We start from the raw sequence: 26,693 nt of genomic DNA on the forward strand, positions 1-26,693 counted from the left end.
TTATCCTCTGCTGTGCAAAAGCTTTTAAGTTTCATTAGGTCCCACTTGTTTATTTTTGGTTTTATTTCTATTTCTCTACGAGGTGGGTCAAAAAGGATCTTGCTGTGATTTATGTCATAGAGTGTTCTGCCCATGTTTTCCTCTAAGAGCTTTATAGTGTCTGGCCTTACATTTAGGTCTTTAATCCATTTTGAGTTTATATTTATGTATGGTGTTAGGCAGTGTTCTAACTTCACTCTTTTACATGTAGCTGTCCAGTTTTCCCAGCACCACTTATTGAAGAGACTGTCTTTTCTCCAATGTATATTCTTGCCTCCTTTATCAAAAATAACATAACCATATGTGCGTGGGTTTATCTCTGGGCTTTCTATCCTGCTCCATTGATCTATATTTCTGTTTTTGTGCCAGTACCATACTGTCTTGATTACTGTAACTTTGTAGTATAGTCTGAAGTCAGGGAGCCTGATTCCTCCAGCTCCGTTTTTCTTTCTCAAGATTGCTTTGGCTATTCAGGGACTTTTGTGTTTCCATACAAACTGTGAAATTTTTTGTTCTAGTTCTGTGAAAAATGCCATTGGTAGTTTGATAGGGATTGCACTGAATGTGTAGATTGTTTTGAGAGGTATAGTCATTTTCACAATGTTGATTCTTCCAATCCAAGAACATGGTGTATCTCTCCATCTGTTTGTATCATCTTTAATTTCTTTCATCAGTGTCTTATAGTTTTCTGCATACAGGTCTTTTGTCTCCTTAGGTAGGTTTATTCCTAGGTATCTTATTCTTTTTGTTGCAATGGTAAATGGGAGTGTTTCCTTAATTTCTCCTTCAGATTTTTCATCATTAGTGTATAGGAATGCAAGAGATTTCTGTGCATTAATTTTGTATCCTGCTACTTCACCAAATTCACTGATTAGCTCTAGTATTTTTCTGGTAGCATCTTTAGGATTCTCTATGTATAGTATCATGTCATCTGCAAACAGTGACAGCTTTCCTTCTTGTTTTCCACCTTGGATTCCTTTTATTTCTTTTTCTTCTCTGATCGCCATGGGTAAAACTTCTAAAACTATGTTGAATAATAATGGTGAGAGTGGACAACCTTGTCTTGTTACTGATCTTAGAGAAAATGGTTTCAGTTTTTCACCACTGAGAACAATGCTGGCTGTGGGTTTGTCATATATGGCCTTTATCATGTTGAGGTAAGTTCCCTCTATGCCTACTTTCTGGAGGGTTTTATCATAAATGGGTGTTAAATTTTGTCAAAAGCTTTTTCTGCATCTATTGAAATGATCATACGGTTTTTCTCCTTCAATTTTTTAATATGGTGTATCACATTGATTGATTTGCATATATTGAAGAATCCTTGCACTCCTGGGATAAACCCCACTTGATCATGGTGTATGATCCTTTTAATGCGCTGTTGGATTCTGTTTGCTAGTATTCTCTTGCGGATTTTTTGCATCTATGTTCATCAGTGATATTGGCTTGTAGTTTTCTTTCTTTGTGACATCTTTGTCTGGTTTTGGCATCAGGGTGATGGTGGCCTTGTCAAATGAGTTTGCGAGTGTTCCTCCCTCTGCTATATTGTGGAAGAGTTTGAGAAGGATAGGTGTTAGCTCGTCTCTAAATGTTTCATAGAATTCGCCTGTGAAGCCATCTGGTCCTGGGCTTTTGTTTGTTGGAAGATTTTTAATCACAGTTTCAATTTCAGTGCTTGTGACTGGTCTGTTTGTATTCTCTATTTCTTCCTGGTTCAGCCTCGGAAGGTTGTGCTTTTCTAAGAATTTATCCGGTTCTTCCAGGTTGTCCATTTTATTGGCATATAGTCACTTGTAGTAATCTCTCATGATCCTCTGTATTTCTGCAGTGTCAGTTGTTACTTCTCCTTTTTCAGTTCTAATTCTATTGATTTGAGTGTTCTCCCTTTTTTTCTTGATGAGTCTGGCTAATGGTTTATCAATTTTGTTTATCTTTTCAAAGAACCAGCTTTTAGTTTTACTGATCTTTGCTACTGTTTCCTTCATTTCTTTTTCATTTATTTCTGATCTGACCTTTATGATTTCTTTCCTTCTGCTAACTTTGGGGTTTTATTGTTCTTCTTTCTCTAACTGCTTTAGGCGTAAGTTTAGGTTGTCTGAGATGTTTTTTGTTTCTTGAGGTAGGACTGTATTGCTATAAACTTCCCTCTTGGAACTGCCTTTGCTCCATCGCATAGGTTTTGGGTCATCGTGTTTTGTCATTTGTTTCTAGGTATTTTTTGATTTCCTCTTTGATTTCTTCAGTGATCTCTTGGTTATTTAGTAGTGCATTGTTTAGCCTCCATGTGTTTGTATTTTTTACATTTTCCTGTAATTGATATCTAGTCTCATAGCGTTGCGGTCAGAAAAGATACTTGATATGATTTCAATTTTCTTAAATTTACCAAGGCTTGATTTGTGTCCCAAGATATGATCTATCCTGGAGAATGTTCCATGAGCACTTGAGAAGAAAGTGTACTCTGTGGTTTTTGGATGGAATGTCCTATAAATATCAATTAAGTCCATCTTGTTTAATGTATCATTTAAAGCTTGTGTTTCCTTATTTATTTTCATTTTGGATGATCTGTCCATTGGTGAAAGTGGGGTGTTAAAGTCCCCTACTATGATTGTGTTGATTTCCCCTTTTATGGTCATTAGCATTTGCCTTATGTATTGAGGTGCTTCTATGTTGGGTGCATAAATATTTACAATTGTTATATCTTCTTCTTGGATTGATCCCTTGATCATTCTGTAGTGTCCTTCTTTGTCTCTTGTAATAGTCTTTACCGTAAAGTCTATTTTATCTGATATGAGAACTGCTACTCCAGCTTTCTTTTGATTTCCATTTGCAGGGAATATCTTTTTCCATCCCCTCACTTTCAGTCTATAAGTGTCCCTTGGTCTGAAGTGGGTCTCTTGTAGACAGCATATATGTGGGTCTTTTTTTTGTATCCATTCAGCCACTCTGTGTCTTTTGGTTGGAGCATTTAATCCATTTACATCTAAGGTAGTTATCGATATGTATTACTATTTTCTTAATTGTTTTGGCTTTGTTATTATAGGTCTTTTCCTTCTCTTGTGCTTCCTGCCTAGAGAAGTTCCTTTAGCATTTGTTGTAAAGCTGGTTTGGTGGTACTGAATTCTCGCAGCTTTTGCTTGTCTGTAAAGGTTTTAATTTCTCCATCAAATCTGAATGAGATCCTTGTTGGGTAGAGTAATCTTGGTTGTAGGTTTTTCCCTTTCATCACTTTAAATATGTCCTGCCACTCCCTTCTGGCTTGCAGAGTTTCTGCTGAACGATCAGCTGTTAACCTCACGGGGATTCCCTTGTATGTTATTTTTTGTTTCTCCCTTGCTGCTTTTAATATTTTTTCTTTCTATTTAATTTTTGATAGGTTGATTAATATGTGTCTTGGAGTATTTCTCCTTGGATTTACCCTGTATGGGACTCTCTGCACTTTCTGGACTTGATTGACTATTTCCTTTCCCATATTAGGGAAGTTTTCAACTATAATCTCTTCAAATACTTTCTCAGTCCCTATCTTTTCCTCTTCTTCTACTGGGCCCCGTATAATTTGAATGTTGGTCCGTTGAAGGTTGTCCCAGAGGTCTCTGAGACTGCCCTCAATTCTTTTCATTCTTTTTTCTTTATTCTGCTCTGCAGTAGTTATTTCCACTATTTTATCTTCCAGGTCACTTATCCATTCTTCTCCCTCAGTTATTCTGCTATTGATTCCGTCTAGAGAATTTTTAATTTCATTTCTTGTGTTGTTCATCAGTTTGTTTGCTCTTTAGTTCTTCTAGCTCCTTGTTAAACGTTTCTTGTATTTTCTCCATTCTATTTCCAAGATTTGGAATCATCTTTACTATCACTACTCTGAAATCTTTTTCAGGTAGAGTGCCTATTTCCTCTTCATTTGTTTAGTCTGGTGGGTTTTCACCTTGCTCCTTCATCTGCTGTGTTTCTCTGTCTCCTCATTTTGCTTAACTTACTGTTTGGGGTCTCCTTTTCACAGGCTGCAGGTTTGTAGTTCCTGTTGTTTTTGGTGTCTGCCCCCAGTGGCTAAGGTTGGTTCAGTGGGTTGTGTAGGCTTCCTGGTGGAGGAGACTGGTGCCTGTGTTCTGGTGGGTAAGGCTGGATCTTGTCTTTATGGTGGGCAGGACCGCGTCCAGTGGTGTGTTTTGGGGAGTCTGTGACCTTATTATGATTTTAGGCAGCCTCTCTGCTAATGAGTGGGGTTGTGTTCCTGTCTTGCTAGTTGTTTGGCGTAAGGTGTCCAGCACTGTAGTTGCTGGTCGTTGAGTGGACCTGGGTCTTAGCGTTGTGATGGAGATCTCTGAAAGAGCTTTCGCTGTTTGATATTATGTGGAGCCGGGAGGCCTCTGGTGGACCAATGTCCTGAACTTGGCTCTCCCACCTCAGAGGCACAGGCCTGACACCCAGCCAGAGCACCAAGACTCTGTCAGCCACACGGCTCAGAGGAAAAGGGAGGGAGGGAGGGAGAGAGAAGAAAAAAAGAAAGAGAAGGAGAAAAGGAAGGAAGGAAGGGAGAGAGAGAGAGAGAGAAAGAAAAAAAGGAAGATTAGGAAGGAAGGAAGGAGAGAAAGGAAAAAAGGAAGGAAGGAAGAGAAAGAAATAAAGAAGAGAAAGGAAAAAAGAAAGAAAGAAAGAAGGAAGAGAAAGGAAAAAGGAAGGAAGAAAGAAAAAAAGGAAGGAAGAGAGAGAAAGAAAAAAGGAAGGAAGAGAAAGAAAGAAAAAGAAAGAAAAAGAAAGAAGGAGAGAAGGAAGGAAGGAAGGGAGAGAGCGAGAAAGAAAAAAAGGAAGATCAGGAAGGAAGGAAAGAAGGAAGGAAGGAGAGAAAGGAAAAAAGGAAGGAAGGAAGAGAAAGATGGAAGAGAAAGGAAAAAAGAAAGGAAGAGAAAGAAACAAAGAAAAGAAAGAAGGAAGAGAGAGAAAGGAAAAAGGAAGGAAGGAAGAAAGAAAGGAAGGAAGAGCGAGAGAGAAAGAAAAAAGAAAGGAAGAGAAAGAAAGAAAAAGAACGAAAGAAAGAAAGAAAGGAAGGAAGAAAAGAAAGAAAAAGAAAAGAAAGTTATTAAAATAAAAAAATAAACAAAGTAATAAAAAAAAAAGTCAAGAAGAGAGCAACCAAACCAAAAAACAAATCCACCAATGATAACAATCGCTAAAAAACTATACTTAAAAAGAAAAAAAAAAAAACCCAACATGGACAGACAGAACCCTAGGACAAATGGTAAAAGCAAAGCTACACAGATAAAATCACACAAAGTCCACCAACTCAATTTTCGGATGTTCTGTTGTCTATTCAGGTATTCCAGACATGCAGAATTCATCAAGTTGATTGTGGAGATCTAATCCACTGCTCCTGAGGCTCCTGGAAGAGATTTCCCTTTCTCTTCTTTGTTCACACAGCTCCTGGGGTTCAGCTTTGGATTTGGCCCCGCCTCTGCATGTAGGTCGCCTGAGGGCATCTGTTCTTTGCTCAGACAGGACGGGGTTAAAGTGTGGCAGAGGCCGACGTGATGGTGCAACAGCCTGAGGCGCGCCGTGCGTCCTCCCGGGGAAGTTGTCCCTGGATCATGGGACCCTGGCAGTGGAGGGCTGCACAGGCTCCCAGGAGGGGCGGTGTGGAGAGTGACCTGTGCTTGCACACAGGCTTCTTAGTGGCTGCAGCAGCAGCCTTAGCATTTCATGCCCGCCGCTGGTGTCCGCGCTGATAGCCGCAGCTCGCAACCATCTCTGGAGCTCGTTTAGGCGGTGCTCTGAATCCCCTCTCCTCACACACCCCAAAGCAATGGCCTCTTCTTGCCTCTTAGGCAGGTCCAGACTTTTTCCCGGACTCCCTCCCAGCTAGCTGTGGCGCACTAGTTCCCTTCAGGCTGTGTTCACGCAGCCAACCCCAGTCCTCTCCCTGGGATCTGAACTCCGAGGGCAAAGCCTCAGCTCCCAGCTCCCACCCGCCCCGGCGGGTGAGCAGACAAGCCTCTCGGGCTGGTGAGTGCTGGTTGGTACCGATCCTCTACGCGGGAATCTCTCCGCTTTGCCCTCTGCACGTCTGTTGCTGTGCCCTCTTCCGTGGCTCCAAAGCTTCCCCCCGTCACCACCCATCTCCACCAGTGAAGGGGCTTCCTAGTGTGTCGAAACTTTTCCTCCTTCACAGCTCCCTCCCAGAGGTGCGGGTCCCATCCCTATTCTTTGGTCTCTGTTTTTTTCTTTTTTCTTTTACCCTACCCAGGTACGTAGGGAGTTTCTTGCCTTTTGGGAAGTCTGAGGTCTTCTGCCAGCGTTCAGTAGGTGTTCTGTAGGAATTGTTCCACATGTAGATGTATTTCTGATGTATTTGTGGGGAGGAACGTGACCTCCACGTCTTACTCCTCTGTCATCTTGCAGGTCTTTCCCAGTTTATTTTTGTTGCTCCAAGATCATTATTAAAATACCATCCTTTCACTCTTAAAAGTAGCCCAGTTTGGATAACTAATTATGAGGTCACCCTAATATGTCTGTCTCTCCCCAACCAGAATGGAGTCTATGACTACAGGGACAATGATCAATTTATTTATCTTCAGTGTTAACACAGAGAAGGTAGTCAAACATTTTAGTAATAACTGCGCACATGAACAACTAGATAACAAACTTATTAAAAGCTTATTTTACTGATTCCTAAGACATTCCTAAGATTTTTCAATAAACATTCAGTGAATTTAAAAATTAAAATAGAAAGAAAAAAAAATGTGAATACTTCCATTAAAAAATCACTTATATACTCCAACAACACAATGAAAAAATTATCATTAATAAAACATCCATACAGCCTTTTAGGTCTGATTATACAAGAGAAAACAGACTGGAATACTATCTTCAAAATGCTGAGGGAAAAATAACTGCCAATCTAGACTTTCACTCACAACTAAAACGTCATTCAAGAACAAGAGTTAAAAATTTCCAACAAACAGAAATCGTAATTTATCACCAACAGACCCTTCTTAGTTGAGGAACTTCTAAAGGATATACTTTGTAAAGAAGGAAAGTGATTCCAGGAGAACAAAAGCTGGCAAAAAATTGGTAAACATGGTTAACTTACACAAATATTAATTGTATTAAAAGAATAAAATGCATAATTCGAGGAACTGAAAAATAACAAGGTAGAATTATTGTACCAAATGACTATAACAAAAGGAGGGACTCATCCATAGTGGCCTTCTTCTGGAAGCTTGTCCCTTCTACCACCACCACCTCCAACCACCCACTTGATTACTAAGTGTCACCAAATTAGCTCAGTGTGGTCCCACACCATAACTGATGGTCCAGAGGTGGGCAACTGGCCCAAGCAGAAGCAAACACGGACAATCTTTAGAAACTATAAACAGATTACCAAAAGCAAAGAGTGGAGTCAACAGGTCCCAAATTGTGTTAATGAAGTGCTACATGCCTTGTCCGTGTCTCCTCCTATTTCTGCTGTCTGAAATGCTTCCTCCCTTTTTCTACTTGTCTAAACAAGGACCCAGCTTAAGCCTCCCCTACCCCCCTCATCTGGGCATCTTTCCTTCTATAAATAAGAAGTGGAAAATAATTAACCTCTGTGGACTGCCAGTGTACTAGGAATTTCACATACATTACCGCTTAACCTTAACTGCCCTGGAATGACAGCACTTGCTGTCTCTCCGCTCATCACAGCAGTCATTCTTCTTAAAGGATATTACCTTATTTAACAGCTTCCCAACCATGCTTTATGTTTACATGTGTTGTCTGCAGCTTGACTATAACATTCTCAAATACAGGAACCATGTCTTCTACTTCATTCTTATCTCCACTCATCTACTCTACTTCTCCCCTTTCGAAATACACCCTTCCTATTTCTCAATCCCTTCTCATTACTACCGCAACTACTACCAATAACAAAAGCTACTATTTACAATATTTTACATTGTGCTGACACTGCTAAATGCTTTACAAACATTTCATTTAATCCTCACAATAATCCTGTAAAGTAGGTATTATCTCCCCATTTCACAGAGGAAGAAAAAGGCCTGGAGATTTTAAAGAACTTGCTCTCTCACAGGAGGATGAACCTAGATCTATAAAATATCACTGCGGACTCCCGCAACTACCACATTCCCGACTGTGGTTTCCCACCCCCCACTCTCACCTGCAGTGACAGTTTGTACCATGTCAACTTTTAAGTTCAAACTACATTTCCCAGAATCCTCTTCCCACATGGTTCCAGGTTAGAGCTGGCCAAAGATGGAAATTACTCTCGGAAGATTATGGTTAGATGCAGAGTTGCCAGAAGATTGCACCGTGTCTCTGCTCTCCCCTGTACTGCATGCAGCTCTTCTTCCTGATTGCCAACCCTGCTGACCAAACAGCAACCTCAGCCCCACCACCAAAAGCCTGACAGAAGACCACAGAAGAGGTAGCTATGCAGAGGCAACAGCTTTCCATACTTTCCACCAGCTCTACTGTGCAGTCCCACTCCAGCAGCTGGGCATACCTAGCTTCTCAGATTCACCTGCAAACTCTGACTTGCCCACTGCACCACTGCTTCAGGAAGACTGATTAGTGACTTCTCTGATCTGCCGATTCCTCCTTACAGACTCTGGTTTCCAAGTTTCTCCCACAACTCCGTAAGTTCTTCCTCCTTTCATAAATCCCTTAATTCCATAATACCATAGCAGTTCTTCTTCTGTGATTGACTCCTAACCCATGCAACTGCTCAAGCCTCCCCCCATCTACTGACCAAGATCTCTGCAACTTTCCCTTTTGAAATCTTCCTGCATAACCAAATCTAGGCCACTCAGTCCTTTCATAATCTCCAATCAAGCCTTCTTTTATAGGTTCTGAGCTGCCCATCTTTGAAAACAGGCTGAAGTGTCCCTCATTCTAAAGAAGCTGTATCTCCCTTACTTGATCCTCCCATTTGCAAAAGAGCAAGATTTACATGAGAGAAAACACTAGAGTTTAGTGTTAATCAGATTAACAAAAGCCAATACCAATTTATTAACTAAGGATAAAATAAGCTAAGCACTCTTAAGGTACTTCTGTGCTTTGGTTAGAGATGTGAAGATGGAGAAAGAAAGAATAAGGATACAGAAAGATTCTGAGGGAAAAAAAAATTTGCTGAGGTATAATTTGTCCCAAATGTTTTTTCCATTGGGAAGTAGAAAGCTTCATTCTTTTATGTAATCGTTTTGGACTTATCCAAGTACATCCATAAATTATTTTAAAATTTCTAGTGGGCATAAAAGACTGCATGTACAAGTTTTCCAATACTTTTTTTTTTCCTTTTCCAGAAAGATCTTCCCTCCCTTTTGGCTAAAGTATTTCCAAAAATGTATTTCACTAGTCTTGGCTCCCCATTCATGAGAATAATGTAGTTCTTCTCTGTTATTTTCTAGGGTTCAATGCTTACTATCCTGGATTTTATCACTAAACTGATCTATGAGTGATTCTGATTTCTATCGCATCAGTCCTGAAGTTATTCATTCACTCTTTCAACAAGTATTTACTGAGAGCCTACTATAGGTTACCATAGTTCAACACAAGGTACTTGGCTATAAACTACCTTTAAGTAAAAAATCTCATTCTGACAAATTAATCACATTTAAAGAGAGCTATTTATCTTCCAAATGCTGCCCTATAACTAACCTTCCCTGGACTGTTGTCATCTTAACAACCTCCTAACCAAAAAAACTTAAATCTCTTTTGACTCTTTACTATTTTCTATTATGTTGAGGATCTCACAGAATCAGAGACTAGACAGGTCCTTAAGAAATTAACTAGGGCAACTTTTTCAAATTCAGAAATGTTGAAGTGGGCTTCCCTGGTGGCACAGTGGTTAAGAATCCACCTGCCAATGCAGGGGACAGGGGTTCGAGCCCTGGCCGGAAGATCCTACATGCCACGGAGCAACTAAGCCCATGTGCCACAACTACTGAGCCTGCGCTCTAGAGCCCGTGAGCCACAACTACTGAGCCTGTGCACCACAACTACTGAAGCCCACGTGCCTAGAGCCCGTGCTCCGCAACGAGAAGCCACCGCAATGAGAAGCCTGCGCTCCGCAATGAAGAGTAGCCCCCGCTTGCCACGACTAGAGAAAGCCCGCACGCAGCAACGAAGACCCAATGCAGCCAAAAATAAACAAAAATTTAAAATAAAAGTTTTTTTTTAAAAAAAGAAATGTTGAAGTCACTTTATCACAGTCTATTTCTAATTAATGGCAGATTTAAGACTGAACTCAGGCTTCCTACCTACCATCAGTGTTCAACAAACAGCATGAAATACAGTTTGTAGTTTGTGGTACTCACTTCAGGAATACTAGGCAAGATACATCCCTGAGTAAACCTTCTAACCCTAAGGCAGTATGCAACAGTCCATGACTATGGGACATAACTTTGAGATGCTGATTAATATATATTACATGATCTTAAGAACACATAACTCATCTATCCTTTCTCATATCATCGGGCAAGATTTATATATGCAGGTACATGGTGGTTTGGGGGTGAAGTCAATAGAATGCAGGCAGGTACTGCTCACAGGTCAGACGGTTAATGTTGCACCATCTCTCAAAGTAGATCTTCATCAACACTAAGGCAAGCTACCTTCTACTTCTTTCATTTCCTTTTAATGTCTAAGCAAATCAGAAAGTTTGTAAATATAGTTTGACATTATTTCACACTATACAATAAAATATTACTAATTTTACAAAGCAGTCAACAGGCTACTTAAAAATGCCTAAACTGATTTAAAAATACATTTAAAAAGTCATCATATAAATCATGATATTAATTCTCCTTAAAGTTAGGCAGAGGACATTGGTCTCATTTCTTTCATATTAAAACAAAAGAACAAAATATTTTGGGTTAATTTAAAACTCCACAAATACGATTAAAATGTAGCCAAGTCAGTCAAACTTAAGAGTAATCACAAACTTATCAAATAATGATAATGATAATGAAGCATCTTCAAGTCACAAATCTAAAATACAATATGAGTTGGAAGTATTTAACAATAGCACAGAAACAACTAAAAACTGGCTTCACCTTAGACTGCAGATCTGTTCTCAAAGACTTAAAAAAATAATAAATATTATCTCATATTCTCCCACTAGCTCCTCGTAATAATTTTCAAAAACTTTTCGAGGGACTTCCCCCATGGCGCAAGTCTCTGTGCTCCCAATGCAGGGGGCCTGGGTTCAATCCCTGGTCAAGGAAATAGATCCCACATGCATGCCGCAACTAAGAGTTCACATACCACAACTAAGAAGCCCGCGTGCCGCAACTAAGGATCCCGCCTGCCACAACTAAGACCTGGTGCAACCAAATAAATAAATAAAATTTTTTAAAAAAAAAACAACTTTGGGCTTCCCTGGTGGCGCAGTGGTTGAGAATCTGCCTGCTAATGCAGGGGACACGGGTTCGAGCCCTGGTCTGGGAAGATCCCACATGCCGCGGAGCAACTGGGCCCATGAGCCACAACTACTGAGCCTGTGAGTCTGGAGCCCGTGCTCTGCAACAAGAGAGGCCATGATAGTGAGAGGCCCGCGCACCGCGATGAAGAGTGGCTCCCGCCTGCCACAACTAGAGAAAGCCCTAGCACAGAAACGAAGACCCAACATAGCAATCAATCAATCAATCAATCAATAAATCTTTAATAAAGAAGGCTAAAATTAAAAAAAAAACAACAACAACAACAACTTTTCCACAGCCTTGCCTCTGTGGTAGTGCTGTTCACAAACACTTAATTTTCTCCTCGGCATATGGAAGTATTTTATTGAACTTCCCCACCCTGTTCAACTCAGGCAGGCACCACCTTTTAAGACTCCTATAACAGTGCAAAAGGAGGTCTCTTCTGTCAACTCCCTATGCATTTAATAAACATTTGGCAACAGGCATTGTGCTCGGTGTTGGGGCACCAAAATCAACAAAACACTGCCTCTGTCCTTGAAGAGCCAACTTCCCAGTGGAAGGCACAGAGATGTGCACAGTGCAATGCGGTCAGTGGGTGGTCGAGGCAGGTGCAGAGTGCTCAGGGAGCATTCTGCCTGAGGTAGTAGCGCTGAGGGGACCCAATCTGGGAATTATCAAAAGAATACTGATAAAATCATATCTTAAACTATTCTTTTAAATGGTCATTATTAATAATTAAAGTCCACACTAAATGACTAACTGCATGCAAACTGGGGGAAAAACTCTAGAAAAAACTTCTGAAGTTTATAAACCCCACAGCGCTTTTTAAATTTATGGTACTATGAATCTCAAGCGTAACACTCTTGAACACTTATAAGAAAGGTGGTGAGCTAGTTACCAGAGGAACTCCAAAGAAGATTCTACCCCTATCCTCCTGACAAAGTATGCATAACAAAAAAAGTAAGCAACAAGGGTTAAGTAACAATAAAGGCAACAACACAAGAGATGTTACAAAGCAAATATGTGATTAACCAGAATGAGAAACAGTCAGCCAATGTTCCTAATAAATCCCAAGGATATCCTAGATAAAAGACGAAATTATACAGACATGTTTCTTATAAATGTGTGTGTATAAAGAGGTATACCTCTGCACAACGCTTGAGAATAAGGGAGAAGTTTTTTAACTTCCATATATACAGTTCATCCTGTTTATAAAAGAGATGTGTGGAAAACCTTCATGTAAACTTGCTTCATGAATTAAATCATATTTTTAATGAGAAAATGTGTTACTTAAGTAAGTTCTATTATGAACCCTTCATTAAAACAATCACCTACTAAATGTCAGTTAATTCGTTGGGAAATAAATTCAATTTTATATTACACACAGTTGATTTATTTCTATGTGGCTTAATTAAAGTGAGGTTTGCCTCTAAATGTAACCAACATGTCTCATTATCAGAAATTCACAAATGTTTACTAACAATCATTATGATGTAAGAATACAGGGTGAAATTTAAAAACTTATAACCCTTGCACTTCACAGAATGGTAGAATTAGGCCTAGAGTTTAGATCTTCTGATTCTCAATCCAGTGCTCCTTTGCATTACACCAGAAAACAGACAGTTTTGTCAAAACGTTTTCTAGTAAAGCCATTCTCCCTTTATTGTATTTCTGGCTATTCCTGTGCAACAAATACTGGCTAAGAAAAACTGAAAAGAAACACTCTCCTTGAGGGAATTCCCTGGTGGTCCAGTGGTTAGGATTCCACGCTTTTACTGCCAAGGGCCTGGGTTCAATCCCTTGTCGAGGAGCTAAGATCTCACAAGCCACACAAGCTACGTGGCACAGCCAAAAACAAAAAAAAACAACACACACACACACTCACACTCCTTGAGACAGACAAAAGAGTACAGGAAAGGACAGGCATTGAATTTTTCCCATTTTTCTCGGGCCAGGTTTCTTTTTATTCATAAGAGGAGATACCTTGAATTCATGATTAAAAATCTTTAAAATCCTAGAAATCAGAACCTAACATAGCTGCATAGATTTTTACAATTCCTGTGATGTTGTTACTATCTATAGACCAACAAAAGATTGTTAACATTGAAATTCAAAAGTTACCTTGACAAGGATCAGCAATAGATGCAGCAATACATAAAACTATTAGGTGAAAGATTACTGGAGAACAGGCCAGCACTAGAGTGCTAATTTATCATGCCAGCCTACTTGCCAACTGCAATGGGGAAAATATACCTCACCTTAACCCCCATAACCAAGTGATCAAACTCAGCATCACAAATAACAGGACTTGACAATATACATCCCCTGATGGGAAGCAATATAAGGAACACAGCAACACTCAGTAGTTATTCTTGCCCAAAATATTTAATTTGAAACTAATCAATCCTTTAAACCTAACTTACAGTTAGTGTAGGGGGAAAAGAGGAACATGCTAAATGACACGAGGGAAGAATATCAGACAAATCCAGAATGTGACTCATTTTATAAGGTAACTGGCTTGATCTCTGAAACAAAACAAAACAAACAAAAAAACCCACCATTTTAAAAGGGAGAGGTAATGGGACTTCCCTGGCATTCCAGTGGTTAAGACTCCGCACTTCCACTGCAGGGGGCACGGGTTCGATCCCTGGTCAGGGAACTAAGATCCCACATACCATGCGGCACAGCCAAAAAACAGATCGACAGAGAAATAAAAAATAAAAATAAATAAAAGGGGGAGGTGAGGCTGTTCTAGATTCAAAGAGATCAAAGAGACTTAACCAAATGCAGTGAATAAACCTTGATGGGATCCTGGTTTGGTGGGATTGAGTATAAAAAGCCGTAAAAGACCGTGCAGCACAAATGGGGAGATTTAAACATGGATAGATACTAGATTACATTAAAAAATGATCAATAAGAAACTATTAACTACCAATAAAAAGTATTAACTAAGAAAGTTAACAATAATGGTATTTTGGCTATGTAAGAAAATGTCCTTATCTTTGGAGATGCAAGCCGACATATTTAGGGGTAAAGTGTCATAATGTCTACAGCTTAGTTTTCAAATGGTATGGCCAAAAATAATATACGCGTATTTATACACAAAACAAATACGGCAAGATGTCAACAAATGAAACTAGAGAGTTATCATACGGATGTTCAATATTACCAACTTCCTGTGTACTTGAAATTGTTTTATAATAAAAAGTTGGGGCTGGGTTTGGGGGTGGTGGTGGGAGGGAGCCTAGAGAGCTCCAATTCTACAGGGGGAAAAAAAAAAAAATCAACCTGACACCAAAGCTGTGGGCACTGCCTAGAACCAAACATGATTTCATTTTAATATAGCATCTATTAAATATAGTTTACCCCTTTGGTAGCAATAAGGTAAACTAGGAATGAAAGTTCCAACTAAAACACTGCTTAAAAGATTGAATCTATAATGTAATACAATTATTTAAGATAAATCTTTAATAGTTATTTCTTTCAAGAGAGACACATGGAGAGCATGACTGGATAAGCATTCTACAATGATATTATATTCAACAAGACTCACCATACATTTATATTTTAACCAAACAACAAATCAATCTGTGAACCATCCACTTCTTAACTATATAATTCGACCTTTTCTCTACAGACATTACAAAGACATTCAACTACAAATTTTCTTAAACCTGATAATATACTAAAAGAAATCATAAAGTACTACAATTTTGGGCATCAATAGGTTTCTTAAACATTTACAACTATGCATGAAGCTTTAACTACTCAAAGGGATTTATCAACACTTTCTTCTGTAAAGAGAAATGTAAAGAACTTTAGTTTTTCCCTAACCATAACCAAAGAAACAGTACAGGCCAATGTTAAAATGAGAATTTCAGTTAGTTTATAAACACTCATTAGTTGCTACATATAAAGGAAAGAAAAATATCACACCATTAAAAGATAACTTTTTACAATATTCTACACATTAAATTTTGACACTCCACTCAGAAATATTGCACAAATTAACGCACAAATTACTAAGCGTGTTGCCATTGCCACATAATCCAGCAACAAATTTTGCAATAAGGAAATCTCAAGGAAATCACCCAACTGCGAGTTCCCTGTACGCATCAAGAATTACACAAGTAAAATTGTAACTTTTCAAGAAACATGGAGTTTTACCAAATCTATTTCTTCTTTTTGATAAGAGAGGAAATATTTTCTGCTCATTCAGTCCCACTTTAAAAAAAAAAGGTAAAGGTGCATGGAGTCACCTTTTAAAAGTAATTTTTTTAAAAAAGAGCCAAGAAAATCATCTGGCTAGGCTGCAGCAAAACACATCGAACAGCCTACATTACGGGCAAATGAACTCTACCTATGTATTTAGAATTTACTCCCAAGAAGAAACTTTCCAGCTATTCTCATTTTCCTCACAAATTTATTTTCGCAAGACCCAGAAATACGAGTCTACAGAAAAGACATCATATTCGAATCAAGACTTTCCCAGATTACCAAACTGCACGACCTTGGGCAAGTTCCTGAATCTGAGCCTCGATTTTTTCAACTGTAAAATGGGGAGACACGTACCCACCTCACTGGGCTTCGAAGGTGAAGTGAGACAACGCACGACAAATACCGGGCGCGCATTAAGTGATAAGTGCTAGCTAAACGGTCCGTAAACAGAAAGGGGCCTCGACCCTAACCACTAGTGAACCACGCGGTAACAGGGCAAAGACAAGCACTTTCTCGCTCACTGCATATAACATTTCTGCTTCTGCCAAGGACCAGGGACAATCTTCCTTCCCAAAGCCCTGCAGAGTACGCGTCTGACAGCTCCACCGCCCAGCAGTCTAGTTCGCTCAGACCTGGACTTCAGGACAGGATGCAGGGGGCCCGAAACCCGCCCACCCGGAGCGAGGCAACCACCTAGCGAAACCTCCGCCCCGGGAGCAGCGCACAGGCCGGCGGCGGCCCCCTCCCCACGTCCGGCCCGCACCCCCGCCCCCGCCCCCGCCCCCACCCCCACACACATGCGCGCGCCCGAGCACACGTACCGGCCGCTCCGCGGGGACATAGGGAGCCGCAGGCCCACCCCTCCGCCCCCGCGCGGCCTGTCACCGCGCCCCCCGGTCGGGGGAGGCTGCGGGCCCCCGGGAGCCGGAGGGGCGCACGAGGAGTCGGGCGCGGGCCGGGGGGCCAGGCCCGTCCCTCCTTCACATGGAGCCCGGGCCGGGCGCGTGGACCGTGGCGGCCGGCCGGAGCCTCTCAGAGCCCCTCGGTGCTTCTCGCCGCCGCGGCCCGGAGGCCCGCGGGAAGCTGGGTAGGAAAGGAGGAAGCCGCGGCCGTGCGCCGCCGAGGCCGGAGAAGGGGCGGGAGCGGCGACTCCGCGGCTGGGAGCGCCGGGCCTCCCGGTCGTGGTCGCCGCCGCCGCCGCCGCGGGCCGCAGGACCCCCGAACGCCGCACCCAGCGGCCGCACCGCCCTCGTCAGGAGCCGCTGCTGAGGGCAGCCCGGCCGCCACTACACACGGACCCGTGACGTCGGGCGTAGCGCGGCACACGTCACGGCCGGCTCGCTCGTGCCCGCGCAGCCCTCCGCCTGTCGGGAGCGGAACCCGCCGTGGGCGCGCGCCCGCCTGGAGCGCCGCGCGCAGACCGAGGAGAGCGTGTCCGCGCCTGCGCAGTGGCCGGTTGCGTCCACGCACGTCCCGCTGCCCACGCCCGCTCCGCCGTGCGCAGATGCCCGGCCCGGGCCCGGCTGCCGCGCCCGCTTGTACTTAGGTCGTAGCTACCGGTTCCCGGCCGGTGAGCCGCGCGCACACACACGCGCGCAGGCATCTCGGTCCCCTCGCATCTGCGGGAGTCTTCGGCGCCGAGATTCCAAAGCAAACCTCGAAAAGGGTCTCCCGCGTGGCTTCGGGCAGAGCGGGGGCAGCAGAGCAAGAAGAGGCTGCGACCCACTTCGAGTCCATGGCCAGTCGTTTGCAGGCGAAAAGCCATCTGCCTCTTCATTTTTGGATCTGGTTTCAGAATTTTTTCCTAAAGGACTTACGAAATTCTTGTCGGCTTGTCACCTGACCGTAAACCACCCCCCTGGAGATCAGCCTTCTAAGTTTTATAGTTGTTTTCTGTTTAGTTATTACACATATGTATTCGAGGTCGGCCTAGCAAGTATTACTTTTTCAGTTTAACAGATGTGGAAATCTCGGCCCAGAGAGATGAGTTGACACCCCACCCCCAGAACTCGTGGCAGGGTCTAAACCCCAATCTCTTTCACCGAATCCATTTTCACTCCCTCTCGCCCCGCGGGATAAAATACAAATTCATCGTGCTAGCGTTGGAGGCCTCTGTGATGTGACTAACGTACATTCCTATTGTTTTCAGCCCACACTACTCTGATCCGGAAAGTATCTGTCCCGCCCCATCTCTTCTTTCCTCAAATACCCCCTTAACAACTTCCTGTGCCATTTCTCCTCTCTCTCAGCATCTGCTTGGTTTCTCGGTACGTTGTGGGTCTCACCCGCTTCCTGACTTTTCCAGACCGAGAGTTGGGGGCGGCACCCACCCAGAGGTAAGCAACTGCCCCAACTCAGGGCCCTAGAGGGCAGGGGAGCTGGCATCCGTGGGGCAGGGACTGAGGAGGAGGATGTTATGTAATAAAATATCTGGATCCCCTTCGTGGAATTTTTATTACAGACCCATTAGCGGTGTTGTCAAAGGAGCAGGAACAGAGATGTTCATTGGCAGGTTTTTGTAACAGTGAAAGCCTGGAAACCTAAATGACTATAAGACTGAGCTGACAGTGGTTCATCTGCTCTGCGGAGGATTAGGCAGCCAACACAAAGAAGGGCTAATGCTGAAGGACTTCAAAAATACACAGCTAAATAGAAAAGCAGACTGCTCCCACTAATTTAAGAAGTGGAGGAATTTTAAGCTTACATACGCATAAAATCAGTCTTTAAGATTGCTTTTGGTTCTAACATCTAAGCCTGGTAGACCACAGAAAAAAAGGATCTCAGTATGCTTGGGCAGGATTTAAATCTTAAACTTCTATATTGTTTTGAACAATTCCTGGCCTGACCACATAGCAGGCGCTCAATAAATACTTGTTTACTAAATAATCTAGAGATGGAGATGGATTTTTCTTCACACCTCTGCTCACTCCTTCCCTCCCTACCTGGGGACTTCATCCACCACTGGTTCCTTAGAAACACCCCACGTGTACATTAATAATAGTCTCTTTTTTCTTTTTCTCCAGTCTCTTTTTACATTGGTGAGACTCTTGCTTAGACGTTAAATTTCTGGCATCCTGGGTTACTGTGGTATATATGATTACAAATTAGTGATCTCAGGCTTTCTTTTCCTGGATGAAACCTTCATCGCACAAATATTTGTTGCTTTTGCCTCCCTGCTCTGTGCCTGGGATTACAATGATAAAGTGGTAGTCCCCATCCTCTCCCAGGAACTCAGAATCTTGTGAGGAGAGCAGACTGGTAAACGAATCATTATAATACCGAGTGACATGCCCTATAGCAGGATGTTTATGAGGTGCCACAGCAGTGGAGAGGAAGATGGCACAGGGGTACCCAAGAAGTGAAGGAAAACTTGCGAGAGGAGGCATGATGTGTTTGTTTTCTGTTGCTGCATAACAAACGACCAGAGACTTAGTGGCTTCAAACAACACCTGTTTATTCGCTCACGGTTCTGTAGGTCAGAAGTTTGCACAGCATCCTGGCTGGGTTCTCTGGTCAGCATCACAGGCTGAAAGCAAGATGTCAGCTGGGCTGAGTGCTCATCTGAAGTCCCTGGGAAAGATCTGCTTCCAACCTCATTCTTGTTGGCAGAATTTGGTTCCTGGTGGTTGTAGAGTCGAGGTCCCCATTTCCTTGCAGGCAGTCAGCCAGAGCTTGCTGTGGGCTCCTAGAGCCCACTGGCATTCCTTGCCGTGTGATCCCCTCCATCCTGAAAGCCAACAGCAGAGGATGTCTTGCACACCAGATCCCCCTATACATGTTGAATATCTGACTTTCTCTTTTGCTACCAGCCAGAGGAAACTGTCTGCCTTTAAAGAGTGCATGTGATTAGATCAGGCCCACCCAGACCCACTGTCCTACAACATAACTTAACCATAGGAGTACAGCTCATTGCATTCACAGTAGCCGGGGGTTATGCAGGCCACGTCCACCAATGGGCAGGAATTTTCAGGGACACAGGAGAATCCTGCGCACCACACATGGTGAGCTAAAACTTGGTTCAGGGTAGTTATTTGCTGGGAGAAATAAGGATGGAGGAGTGGGCATTCCCAAGCAGAGGGAATCAAGTCTGCACAAGCTTGGAGGTGTAAAAGAACATGCCCTGTCCAGGGAATGGCAAGAGTTGCTGGCCTTGGGGTGTTGGAAGAGATGCAGGCAGGGGGTAAGGCAGAGAAGGAAGAGAGCAAAGGCAAGGGTGTTGGAGCGGGCTAAAGATCTTAAGTAAGGAGGTGAAGGTGTAAACCACAGCAGTGACTGTGAAAGTGATTTGAAGAATGTCGGTTGAGATGCATTCAGCTGCAAGGAACAAAACACCCGGACCAAAAACAGCTTAAACAGTGAAGTTTATGTTCTCACCTAACAGAAATCCAATAGATGGGTCCAAAGTTGGTTAGGGCTGTGAATTGTTATCTCTGCAGTCAGAAGATGGCTGCCTCAGCTTCAAACATTATGACCTCCCACTCAGGAAAGAGGGTAAAGTGTCTTTCTCTCGTCTCTCTCTCTCTGTCTTCATTTTTTGTTTTTGTTTTGTTTTGGCCACACTGTGCAGCTTGTGGGATCTTAGTTCCCTGACCAGGGATTGAACCCGGCACCATGGTAGTGAAAGTGCCAAGTCCTAACCACTGGACCGCCAGGGAAGTCCCTCTCTCTCTTTTTAATGAATATTTAATTTTAGAATAGTTTTAGATTTACAGAAAAATTAAGAAGATAGTACAGAGAGTTCCCATATACCCCACACCCAGTTTCCTCTATTATTCATATCTTACATTAAAATGGTACATTTGTCACAATTAGGGAACCAATATTGATACATTATCATTAACTAAAGTCCGTACTTTATTCAGATTTCCTTAGTTTTTACTTAATGTCCCTTTTCTGTTTCAGAATCCTATCCGGGACACCATGTTACTCTTAGTCATCATGCCTCCTTAGGCTCTCTTGGCCATGACTTCCCTTGTTTTGGATGACCTTGACAGTTCTGCAGAGTACTAGTCAGGTGTTTTGTAGAATATCCCTTCACTGTGGTATGTCTGCTGTTTTTCTAGTGATTAGACCAGGGTTATGGGTTTGGGGGATGCAGAGCACAGAGGTAACGTGCCATTCTCACCACAGCCTGTCAAGGATACATCCTATCCACATGATTTATGACTGTTGAGCTTGACCTTGATTGCCTGTTTGAGGTCTGGTTTGTCAGGTTTCTACAGTCTTTTTGCCCCCCTTTCCATACTGTACTCTCTGCAGAGGAGTCACCGTGCTCACACCTGAGGAGTGGGGAGATATGCTCCACTCCCTGGAATGCAGAGTATCGGACATGAGTTCCATAGAATTCTTCTGCGTGGGAGATGTGTCCCTTCTACCTCAGTTACTTACTTATACAGTCATTTATTTACATTACTATGAACTCACGGGTATTTATGTTTTACTCTGGTTTATAACCCAGTACCACATTATTTTGTTCAAGTAGCTCCAGGTTTGGGCATTAGGAGATCTTTCCATCAACTCCTGTGACCCTTTGACATACCCCCATCACTGTGCAGGTTTTGTTTTGTTTTTGTTTTTGTTTTACTTTTTTGAGCACTCCCTTACTTTCTTGCCTTAACAGATGTGCCAGATTCATCTTGATTATTTCCTGCCCCAGTCCTAGATTCAGCCATTTCTCCAAGGAGCCCTGTTTCCTTTTATTGGGGAATGACATTAGAAACAAAGATCTGAGGCTGGGTATGCTTGGGACTCTCTTTTCATTAAGGATGATCTCACATCAGCCCCCCTCCCCCACAGAAGACTGCCTCTTTTGTTTTTGCAGCAAGGTCAGCTAATGGTGGCCCCAAATTCATCCTTTTCTTTCCCAAGTCATCAGATTTTAGCTGAGTACATAGGCCCCCCATAATAAAGAGTTCATTTCCCAGTCTCCCTTGCAGCTAAATGTGGCTGTGTGACTAAGTAAGTACTGGCTAAAGGGAAATCAGTGGAAGTGTCTATTCCAAGTACTTGCCTTGAGAGACCCTTCCTCGGCAGACCACCGCTTTTGCCCCTCCGTCTTCATCCTCTCCTCCATTCTGGAATACCTCCTGGCCATCTTGGAGAGTGAGGACAAGGGGCCACACACAGGAATGGTGGAGCTGGAAGCAGAGCCCCCTTCCCAGTCTGTACTTTCTCATGAGAGAGGAGTAAATACCTGTCACCAGTAGAGAACCTACTCCTAATAGCATCTCATTGGCAGGAGCTGGGCCACGTGCCTGTGCCTGCAAAGGACTCGGCTTTGCTAGGATGGCTTCAGCCCACATGAGGCCCACACTGGGGCTGGGCACGCTGCCAGGCCACATCTGGACAGAAAGCCAGGTTAGGTTACAGGGGAGCCAAGGGATGGATGGCTGTTGCATAGCGGCCGACAGTGTCTGCCTGAGAAGCGCGTGGAGAGTCAGGACTCGGGGAGCCAGGGCAGGACCCCTGAGCGTATCTCGTACTCTGTAAATGATCTGTGGCGTGTCTATTATTCTCATCATCCTCAGGGCAGTCGTGGTGGAAACTCACTTTGCTGTTTCAAAAAGTAAAACATTAGTAAGGTGAATCTCCTGATCGAAGTGCACAGTGCTTCCACAACCAAAGAAAAGTCATTCTGGGATTTCTGCTTCTTGGAACTGCCCGAGAAGTTTTCTGAGTTTGGTAAAAGGCCATATGAAGGATTTCTAACAGAGGATTATCTTGAATTTTCTGTGATCTTGATCATCTCCAATTCTTTTGTTTATCTGTTGCTAATACATACATTTCTTTAAAATTATATTTGTTACATATTTTCTGCTACACATAGTAATAGAAAATGTGGAAAGCACAAGAGAAAAAACCCTCTAATTCCTTCTGTAGCTGTATTTCCATCCAATCTTTTCTCTTTGCGCAGATCTTTGTTGAGGGGGTGTTTTTTATTTTTAGATACATTTTTAGATAGTTTTCAGGTAGTTGTGCGTGTAATTTTATATCCTGCTTTTTTCACTTAACACAGCGTTAAGTAGTTTGACTTTATTTTCCTTATACTTGCAAACAGAAATTTGAATCGCTGGTATATATACTTAAAACTTTGCCTTTATTCTCATCTTTTTAATGAAAAATGTTCATAAAATGGGTATATGTGGAGCCAATGACAGCTTCTTGGCTGCTGTGGAACACATTAGAGAGAGATTTCTTTTTGCCCTTAGTGTTTGAGGCCAAGAGAGAGCGACCACGGGAGATCCCCAATGCTAACCTAAGCCTGAGAAGTGAACCTCACACTACAGGGAATGACTGTCCCTTTCGCATCCCCTTAGCCCTTGTCCCAGCCTGAGCTAATTTTGCTTACGGTGCCAAAGGAATATTATGGATTACCGTTGGGGGAGAACTTCCTATTTTGGAAAAGGACCCATACGTATTTAAATCATATGGTTTATCCGCATTAGTGCATTCTAAGACTTTATAGTAAAAGATATGCTTTTAAGACATCAAACTGTGAACAATAATAACCAGATTTTTTAGCAGGTGGCTGTTTGCTTGGGGCCTCCTGGTGGCCCCGCCACTGCGGCAGCCACTGCCCCCTGTCACACACACACACCACGGGCTCCTCGCTTCTGACTTCTGTCAGCACGAGGACTGGCTGATCTTTCCCTTCCTCCTGTTTTTACCGTCTCCTTATTCTCTTCCTGTTCCTCTTTCTCCTTCTCTTTCTGCCTCTTCCCCACTCCCTTTAATTCACCAAGTATTATTAGTTATTTTTCACAAACATCCTGAGTAGCTCAGCAGAATTATTATTCTCATTTGCCTCTGAGGAAAAAGTGGCAGAGAAAGGTTGGGGTTACTGTCACCACGCCCCTGGGACACCTCATGAAGCAGCCCTGAACTGGAGTCCACCTGTCCGGTGGACAGGTGCCTGATGTCTCACGTGGCTCCCTGATGCCAGGTCCCTCCCTGATTGCCTAACGCCCGGGGGTTCCTCCCAGCACCGGGGCTCTGCTCTCCAGATTCAGCCTCGTCATCCCTGAAACCATTGGTCCTTCACTCCAAGCCTTCCCAGCCCCCTCTCAGAGCTGCTCTGCAGGACTCAAAGCCCCCGCGGTGCACCATCAAGGGGGCTGGCACCAGCATAGGTGAGTTAAGGGTCAGTCATCTTCATCCTTAGGGCTCATCACACCCCTCAACCCAGTGTGACGTAGCTCCTTCGGCAGATGGTTTCTACAAGTCAAATCACAAGGGTTGGGGTCCTTTCTTCCACTGGTTCTTCATCAGAGGCCAGCCTAGCTGAAGCTGAGCGGGGCAGGGTTCAGTGTCCCAAGAGACAGCGGTGCCACTGAACCTTCAGGCCCTCCAGACTGCTCAGACCAGTCTCAGAGAGCAGGGCTCCCTGGGCCCTCAAACAGTGGCCGCCCTGCCGTGGCCAGGCCTGGTGGCTCTGGCCAGGCTGAGCCACACAGAACCCTGGAGCTAGCAGACACCGGTGCCCGCTCTTCGGAGCCCACCTTGCTCAGCATCCTCATCTGAAGACAGAAGAAGGCATCCTGCCCCAGGACTGTGGTGGACACCGCGGGGTAAGGCATGTGGAAGCCACTGGAAATGGACAGCACTTGTCCCCACCTGCTGCCCACAGAAAGCCCAGCACTGCCCCCTCCCCACTAGACTAAGAGCCGGCGAGCCCTTCAGAATGGAGGGCTTCCAGCACGACCGGCACGCATGGCCATTTTCAGGGAGACCAACTCTGAGATTGTGTCCCCACGAGATGAGTCACCACCTCTCATTCCTGGAGTCACGTGGATAATCAGGCTCTCATGAGCCAGCTGACAGTCAGCCTTAAGCACAGCACAGGGTCCGTGCCAGGAGAAATCTGGGCAGCTTTCTGTCGCCATGGGAGACACAACCTACCACCTGGAGTCCCTGAGACGACCCTTCCCCCGCTGGGCCTGCCCCCGCTCTCCCTGACCCTCTACCACCGTCCTTGAGAACCAGCCTCTCAGGTCCTCTGCCCTGGAAGTAATTCACGCCAAAGCAAGAAGACCTGAAAGATGTTATCCCTGGAGGTTTATAAAATTATGAAGCTGTAGAGAGATTGCTGAGCAGACAGACTGCACTGTGATTGGTCTGGCTTGGATTCCCGCAGCCAGCGAACCTGGCTCTTCCTACAGATTCCCTTACAGGCCGATGCCTGACTTCGCTGAGCCCTCACTTGCAAGTCCAGTCTCTGGTCCACACCTTTCACCTAACCCTGCTGCCTTAAGATCCCTTAGCTTGGGGGGGCCTAGAAGTCAGATATCCCAGTGATGATGAATATGTCTAATGCCCTGGTCTTGGTTTCTGTTTGCCATTCTCCACTAAGGGGACCAGGGCTGGTGCAGAAGTGTGAGAGCCTGGACCATCGTACACCAGAGAGTAAGGAAGCGCTCAGAAAACCCTGAGGGTGTGTTAAAAGGACTCAGGAGTCAGCTTAAAGGGACTGCTTCTGGCCAAATGTGGGACATGGTGAACATTAAAACAGTGATAGTAATGAATTCTATCCCATATCATAAGATAACCCATGGGGCATACTGACACATGAAGGACCAGCAGAAGAATGTCAACCAACAAATGTAAAAGGAATGGTGGAGTCAGGAAATTCACGTTGGATATTCAGACTGGTGGGTGAAAGCTTGATGAGGGACAGGATACTTATTTCAAAGTCTCTCCTCTCAAGCTATTAATTACAAAGGGGAAATGGTCACTTTACAGTGGAGAAATCCGGCAAACACCACCTTTACCAAACAAACACCCTGCAGCCCTGCCGTTGAAGCTTCCAGAAGTCACCTGCTGAAGTGCCCTCCAGGAGTGACCTTTGTCCCTGTGCATATGGTGTGCTCAGCAACTTGTGCTCAGTGTCAGGCTATGACTTGAATGCAGCTGAATTCAGCCCACGTACACGTCACTACAGTGATTACTAACCAAAGAGGTACTTTCAACTCAAAAAATACCTGTTTTCTATGGGTGGCCACTTGGCATACAGGTCAGACCTGACTTTGAATTTCTGCCAAACTGTGGGAGCGCAGGCAAGCTGCTTCACCTCTCTGAGCTTCACTCCTCCATCTATATAATGGAGATGATAATAATAATACCTATTGAATGAATCAGCAATTCCACTCCTAGCATTTCCTCAAGAGAAATGAAATCGTATGTCCACACAAAGGCTTGTACACGTTATGTTCATAGCTGCTTTTTTCATGATAGCCCCAAACCAGAAACAATCCAACTATTCATCAACTGGTTAGCAAAGAAAGGAACAAACCAAGGCTCGTATGAATGAATTTCGAATGCGGTATGCTAAGTGAAAGAAGCCAGACAGAAGACTTCAGAGTACGGGATTCCATTTATATGAAAGTCTAGAGGTAAAGCTATAGTGGTCAGTGGTTGCCAGGGGCCAAGAGGGGAGGATTGTCTACAGAGGGGTGATGGGAATGCTCTATGTCATGAACATTGTGGTGGCGGTGATTAAAAGCTTGTATACTTTTGTCAAAACTCATCAAATTGTACACATAAAATTGCTGAATTTTGTTGTATGTCAATTAAGCCTAATAAAACTGATTTTAAAATACCTGCATTACAGTGTCGCTGTGAGGGTTAATGGAATGATATCTATGCAGCCCCAAGTTCAGTGCCTGAGTAGGACAGGAGTCCTAAAATAATAGCTGCTAACTGCGCGCGCAGTCTTCGGCCAAGCAGGCAAGTGTGCAGACAAGAGGCTGCCCAGGGAGCCACCCTCTCAAGACGTTCCCAGCTAAACTGAGTAACCGCGTGATGCGAGGTGGAGTAAGGAAAGCGCGGGTGCGCAGGTCCGAGGAGAGGAGCCGCGGAGTCCTGCAGACCCACGCAGGGCGCTGTCACCGCCCTCGGGGCACCAAGAGCAGCAGAAGCCCCTCGTGCCCCTGGGAAATGGGCACGCGCTCTCATCGTGGAGCCGTCCTGTGTCCACCGATTCGGCCTCAGGGAGCCCTGCCCGGGCACCACCTCACCCAGCCGAAATGGTGAAAGTCC

The 26,693-nt window shown here is 43.8% G+C and overlaps 1 protein-coding gene across 1 annotated transcript in view; it reads right to left on the reverse strand.

The window, feature by feature from the left end:
* The window catches only part of MAP3K2 (mitogen-activated protein kinase kinase kinase 2), a 90,513-nt gene extending 73,544 nt beyond the window's left edge, over positions 1–16,969 (reverse strand). Inside the window, exon 1 of the mRNA XM_068545300.1 lies at positions 16,481–16,969. The gene's annotated coding sequence lies outside the window, so the exon portion shown is untranslated. The remainder of the gene's footprint in view (positions 1–16,480) is intronic.
* Positions 16,970–26,693: the final 9,724 nt, after the last annotated feature.

Source organism: Eschrichtius robustus, chromosome 5 (assembly GCF_028021215.1).
Source record: "Eschrichtius robustus isolate mEscRob2 chromosome 5, mEscRob2.pri, whole genome shotgun sequence".
Lineage (NCBI taxonomy): Eukaryota > Metazoa > Chordata > Mammalia > Artiodactyla > Eschrichtiidae > Eschrichtius > Eschrichtius robustus.